General features: G+C 37.7%; 1 protein-coding gene across 1 annotated transcript in view; it reads left to right on the forward strand.

Annotated features, from left to right (window-relative positions):
- Positions 1-5,434: 5,434 nt before the first annotated feature.
- LOC139964897 (glycoprotein 3-alpha-L-fucosyltransferase A-like) overlaps positions 5,435-6,897 on the forward strand; it is an 8,144-nt gene continuing 6,681 nt past the window's right edge. The window contains exon 1 of the transcript XR_011792120.1: positions 5,435-6,512. The gene's annotated coding sequence lies outside the window, so the exon portion shown is untranslated. The remainder of the gene's footprint in view (positions 6,513-6,897) is intronic.

Here is a 6,897-nt window from a genome sequence, read left to right on the forward strand (position 1 = left end):
CTACATAAAAATTGAGGTGTCTCAAGTTAGCAAGAGGCCAGGGAACCAGAATGAACACTCGGGAAGGGCCGTTTCCGGCCATCTGAGGGGTTTGTAAAACCAAAATTTTTCTTGTACGCTCCGCGCCAACCGATGGTGGCGCTCCGCTCAGATAGTCGTGCACACAACTTTGCAAATCCTGGCTACGTCCCTGACTTTTAATGAATTTATGTGGGTCATACTCAAAGCTATTTCGAATGGAAACAATTTGTTAAGATATTAACAAGAAATAAACTCTGATTCGGAAGATTCCTACATTAGCAACTAGCATGATTTCACCTCATTTGTCTCAATAGAAAACTTGTTCCTTGTTTCCCAATTTGCACGTTGGATATTGCAGTGCTAGTATGCATATTTTCCTTGAGGGGGGGGGGGGGGCGTTGATGGAGTGATGTGTATACGCAAATAAGATAATACAATAAGAGTTATAAAGGGTACTAAATATCAGGCTACATCAGTCCAATCGAATTTCTGCAAAGTGCCCTTTGATATCGGTGCCCCCCCAGATTAAAAGTACTTCCGCCGCCCTTGGCCGGTGTTTGGAAAGTGGGGGAGGGAACAAAACCAATATCTGCTGGTTGATCATTTTCCAACTGACCAGTATTCACGAAATTGACGTAGAAACAGGAAGGTACTTTTGCATTTGGGAGGGCTGGCGAAGTGTGAGTTTGTTTGTGTCGTGGGGGAGGGGTTATGCAATATGGTGCTACAAAACGTAATTTGAAGAAGGGTTGTTGGAATATGTTACAGAGGAACATAACGGGGTTGTTGCCGGTTACGTTTGAACTAGGTGTTAAGAAAGGGTTACCATATTACGGGCTGAAGCATTAGCCTGATATAATGTAGAATTGAAGAAAGGTGCCAGCGAGTATAGACGAAAGAGGACAAGCAGCGCGCGAAGCGCACACATTTTTTTGTTTGTAGTTTCATAAGGAAAGAACCAAAATTTTAAGAGTAGGGTAGAAACAGAACTGGTTACAATTATTGAACCCATATTATATACTGACAGAATGTCTGAAGTATGTACTGGAATGAAGTTTTATATATGTATGGGGATTTTAAATGGAGATTCAGTCTGATAGAATAAATATTCTCTAATAAAAATTGAAGTGTCATTGTCAGTCGGATAATGTTGATGTCATGTCGGGAAGTCTCTGAGAATTGGTCAACAATTCGCAGACTGATTTCCACGAAAACGTAATAAAACATCATACTTTTCTAAGCTGACATCCCTAAATCGAGTCCATTTTGTTATTGTATAAATTTAAAATGTCATGTTTAGTTTGATGCCCAGGGAAAACGTCGAGTGTTTTTTACGACTAGTTTAACATAACGCTAACATTCATTGTTGACACTTGGCAAACCTCTTCTTTGCTAAACAAATCTATAGAGTATATAAGAGTGTAGCCTACCAATGTAAAAAAACAAAACATAACGGAACATAGCGCTCACGGCACTCCGAGAGTGTCCTTAACTGTGTAGCGCAAGAGCCATTTTGTATGTGTTTTAAACACTGACCTCTAAGGTTAGAGGTCAGTGGTTTTAACCTGTATCTTCTAAAGTATTTAGTCAATCATATTGGACCATCCACATTTTGAAAGCTTAAACGGTTAGCTTTCTGTTGGTATATGCCTTAATCCATATATATTTCGGTAACCTTACGCCAATTTGAAATGAAAAAAAAAAGAGAAAAAAAGAGATAGGACATTTTCAATGAGAGTACACTTGAAAACCCTAGTTTTTCCGCACTGTGTGGGCTAATTGGCACCGTAACTTTTGTATGCGAAGTCCTAATCCCAGTTCAAACGGTGAATTAAACTATGAATAGGCCTATTCATAACGTTTTCTACCGATTCTGTACTAAATTGACCAATGAGAACCTTACGCCAAATTGCAAACTAAAAAAATCAGGGATATGGGAGGGATCTTCCCTTTGGTTTCCCTTTGTTTCGAATCGACATGACGTCACAATATACTGTACTCAGCACACGTTGGTGAATGTGCAGTCAAGAAGTGTTGTTGTTGTCTTCATTATATTGTGATATCCTGAGTTATTGTTAGATTCAACTCAAAATACTTCTCAGTAACTTTCAAAAGACTTCATATATTAAATTAATTGTAATTTCGGTTGAAAATAATACCTCCAAAGTGACATTTTCTGTATCTTTTGGAACCTGTTTCTGACCACGCGAAGCAACGGTGAAACGTGTAGTTGGAACGTACCAAACCACAGTATGTAGGTTATGTAGTTGTTCTAAAGACTATAGTTCTGCACTGTTTTGTGTACCAGCGTGCTATATTGCGTGCTACTAGCACGCAATATAGCCTTACGGTGTTAGGCTTTTGCAAGCTGCGTATAGGATACTAGTACTGATACTGCAGCCTATAGGCTAATTCAAGTACAAGTCATAGTGAGGGTTTGGCCTAGTACTACATTAGTAGTAACCCCCTAATGTATAATGGAACAATCCCTGACGCTATCCGCCGTCGCGTGATTGCCCACAGTGCAGCGGGGAAAAGTAGGTCAGCAGATAAACCGCAAAGCCATGCTTGCTGCACGGGCTATTCTTAGTTTTCGCTGTGAGCGTTTTGGTCTAAAACTTTCCGTTGGCAATGTGTAAATTGCAAAAAAAAATTAGGAGAACAAAGTAACTCTGATCAAAGCACAAAACTCAATGCTCAATTAACCACTCCGAAATTACTTCAAATAAAAACTAACATTTCCTCTTCCGAGAAAGTAATTATAGTGGCTTTTGTTGTTGATCTGGTAAAATAAGTCACGGAAAGGGCCAAGTAAAATATAAAGAAATTATCAACTAGGCCTATGTCATTGTTTCCGCCCTCATTAACATAAATCTTCAACTAATTGTAGAAGAATCAAACAAAATCATCGATTGTCCTCAAATTCTGAGCTTTTAATATTAATAGTATCATTCCAAAGAAACCCCTCATCCTTTTAGTATCTTACTATTCACCAGCCCGGTGTGACAGTACAGAGTGTCTCCCTGTACAAAGTGTCCGGGGGACATTTTGTACCAGCACATTGCCCGTATTCAAAAACATGAAGAGACCAACAGAATATATATTTATATATATATATATTTATATATATATATATATATATATATATATATATATATATATATATATATATATATATATATATATATATATATATATATATATATATATATATATATATATATATATATATATATATATATATATATATATATATATATATATATATTGAATGTAGAAAATGAGACTTCAACAAGCACAGTAAGAAAGTATACAAATTGTATGTTCCAATATTTACTAACTTCAAAAGAAACGGATATCCTAAAAAAAAAAAAATTTTTAAATTCGTGAACTCAACCATGAAACACACAATAATCACCCCTACTAGACCATCTGAAGATCAAAGAATTTACCTAAAAGTACCATTTGTGAACGAGAACATAAAACGGCAGACCCTGGCAACAATCAGCAGATCGGGAATTACAAATCTGAGAACACACTTCATGACAGGTAATCCATCAACGAGTTTGTTTACCGCGCCACGTGACAAACAGGGTTCCCCACCCAACTGTGACACCTGCAAAATCGCTGTAAAGAAGAATATCTGTTTAGCCAAAAACTGTGTCTACAAGATTAAATGCAATCTTTGCTCGTCTACATACATCGGCGAAACGGGATGCACCATTGGAACGAGAATAAAAGAACATCTACGCATGACTAAACAGACCATATACACCCATTTACAAACTCACAATATAAATCCGAAATCTGGAGAAAATATCAATTGGCAAATCCTTCATCACAACCTACTCAATACCAGTGAAAGAAAAATAATCAAAGCCCTTACCATTAAAGCCAGTAATAATGAATGGCTGTGCTGGACGTCAATTGGATATTTAAGCTTTTCACATCTTGCTGGTCCGTCTGTGCGCTCCGAATTCAGTTTGTTCGCTGGTGCGTTTCAGCTCAGGGGAATTGGTTTTAAAGTTTTCACTTATATACACGGAGTCGGTAGTTGCACCTCATTCCTTGATAAAGCCTTAACCGGGTAAATAGTGGAACATACAACTTTGTATACTTTCTTACTGTGCTTGTTGAAGTCTCATTTTCTACATTCATCATATACACCAAGCATGTCAACATCCGCTCTTTCAAATATATATATATATATATATATATATATATATATATATATATATATATATATATATATATATATATGGCTTTGTTGTTGTTTCTTTGATGTTTGCAGCTCTTTTGAAGAGCATATCGTGTGTTTCCAAACAAACTGAACATTTTGGCTGTAATTTGATGTAAAATGAATCGAAATATGCATCGAAAATAACGAAGTGAAAGAAAGTAAACATTAAAGTGGTCTTCCAGCTACCTCATGGTTGTTATTAGCAAATAAAAATATTTAGAGCTCATCACAGATAGTATCACAGACTTAACAAGACCCCTCCACTTCTATATCTTACCATCTCAACTACTCCCCCCCCCCACCCTCCCCCACATGCACTCAAAATTCTTTCTGTGTACGGGCCTGAGTTATGTATACAACATTGTCGATTCCGTTTAGGATGTAACTTGAAAAAGACCCTCGGATCCCGTCCTATAATAAGGGTTATGCACAGATGAAATGTCATATTGGCCAGGCAATTCTCGTGGATTAATTAACCATAATTGCTCAATCTTACCCACTGTGTGTCGGGGAAGTACTATAAGATGAAGTTAAAACTTCTTTAAGTTCGTCATCTTTTTTCTCTGCAATTCATTTGGGGGGGGGGGTTGAAGCTGTTGCCCGCCCTATCCCGTACCCTCCCTCCGTTGAGGAGGAAGTATAAGATTGACTCGATCTTTCCGTAAAGATGGCTATATGAACGCTTTGTAGTGGCCGAATACAACATGAAAAATGGAATAAACACCACATACGGGGGATAAAATAGCAGCAATTACAACAATTGACAGTTGGAAGAATTGTTAATTCTTCTTCTGTTTTTTTTTATGCAAACGCACAACGACTCATTTATTTCCTGTAACATCAAACCATGTATGCATCTGCTTTAATGATTGATATAACGAATAGTTGCCTTTTGAATGGCGAATTGCCAAGATTATATGCGAGGAGAGAATATACTATGATGTATTTGCGGACATTTTGTACCAGGACATTTCGTCCGGCCGGACTATATTTGCTGTGAAGAGGGTTCAAACTTTTTAGAAGATATTGTCTGGCCGGACTAAATGTGCTGGTACAAAATACCCCCTGAACACTTTGTACAGGGAGACTCTGTACTGTCACACCGGGCATTATCTCCCTCCAGAAACTAAGCTGGCAGTATGTTTGTTTGATTATGTAAGTGTCGCCTGCTCTTGAATACTCATAAAGAAACGTCAATCGAACTGCTCACGTCCCCTTACACGGTTGAGTGATTATGAGGATGGTGTGTGTAGGCATAGAGGTTTACCTCCATGGTGTAGGTAAGTAGGACAATTCTGTTGAAAATAACATATACTATATGCGCATGCGCACCTGTCTGACTACGTTTGAAGATGGTAAGATGGAAACAAGTTCTTCCTATCAATGGTTTCTTTCGAACAATTACTGGGCCTACTGAGCCGTAGCGTAAGATCTCTTATGTTGTCTGCATACCAATAGTTTTCCAAAGTAGATAGGCCTCAAGCCTTTGCATCTTACGCGGTATGGAGTGAATTATTTACTAGACATGACAATCATTGCAAATCTTCAACTTCAGCTATAGCTTCCATGAGTTTAGTAATGTTTACACGCTGGTACGGTGTACAAATTGGTTTTGCTCGACCGATATCTGCTAGCCCGAGAAAGACACATATTTCATCTCACCTTTCAAAGACGCATTTTCAGCACCCAATAAATTCGGTATGGATCGTTCACAGTTAAAGCATATCTTTTGGTTAGGAATCTTTCTGGTTTTTGTTAGTTTAGCTGAAGTGGTATATTTTACGGATCTCTTAAAGGCTTCCAAACCGTCAGTAACATGGCCGCCAAAGCGTTTTCAGGGAGCTAACGACCCAAAGTGGACCACGAAACGACGACTAAAGCAAAATAATCATTTCATCGCAAAGGGAGTACATGTCGATCCTAGCTCGTCAGAGAAAGTTCAATTGTTTATGAATGATCATAACATAAAGAAGAGGCATAAAAAAGTTGACGTTGTTCGCAAAAATATTGTGGATGGAAATAAAAATGACTTGAGAGAAAATTCAGACAACCTTGAAAAAGGCTCTTGCGAAAAGATGATACAAATAGTCGCGCAGCTTAAATTGAAACACGACATAGGCAAACACTTTTGTCCGGAACAAAATTGCACTATCAGATATGTACAGAGTAGAAACATTACGAATATATCAAAAATGGACGCTGTGATTCTTCATCACAAAACGGGGAATTGGAAGTGGCGAGATCTTATAAGGTAAGCCTTACAAGCTTTAAGAGCTAAATTTTAGATGAATTGGTCACAATGTGATTTCAATCAAAGGAAAAACTGGTAACTGAAAACATAACCGATTCAACTTAAACCTTTATAATCGCTTCATGTGAGGAATGATCAAATCAGAATTAAAACTGAACGATTTAGAATTTGAAATAATAAATAATTACCAGACATTAGTGGAACACCGATTTCCATTTAATGCAGAATACTAAAATTAACGGTTAAATGATGGTTAATAAGCCATGGTGACGGAGTCGGTGGGGAGGGGGAGCAAGGGGAGCACAAGGGACACATCTCCCTCCCAATTTTTTGAAAATTCTCAAATGTTCCCTTTTTGCTTAAAAAATACCTTTGTTTATTTAGG

This window comes from Apostichopus japonicus, chromosome 23 (genome assembly GCF_037975245.1).
Source record: "Apostichopus japonicus isolate 1M-3 chromosome 23, ASM3797524v1, whole genome shotgun sequence".
Taxonomy (NCBI): Eukaryota; Metazoa; Echinodermata; class Holothuroidea; order Aspidochirotida; family Stichopodidae; genus Apostichopus; species Apostichopus japonicus.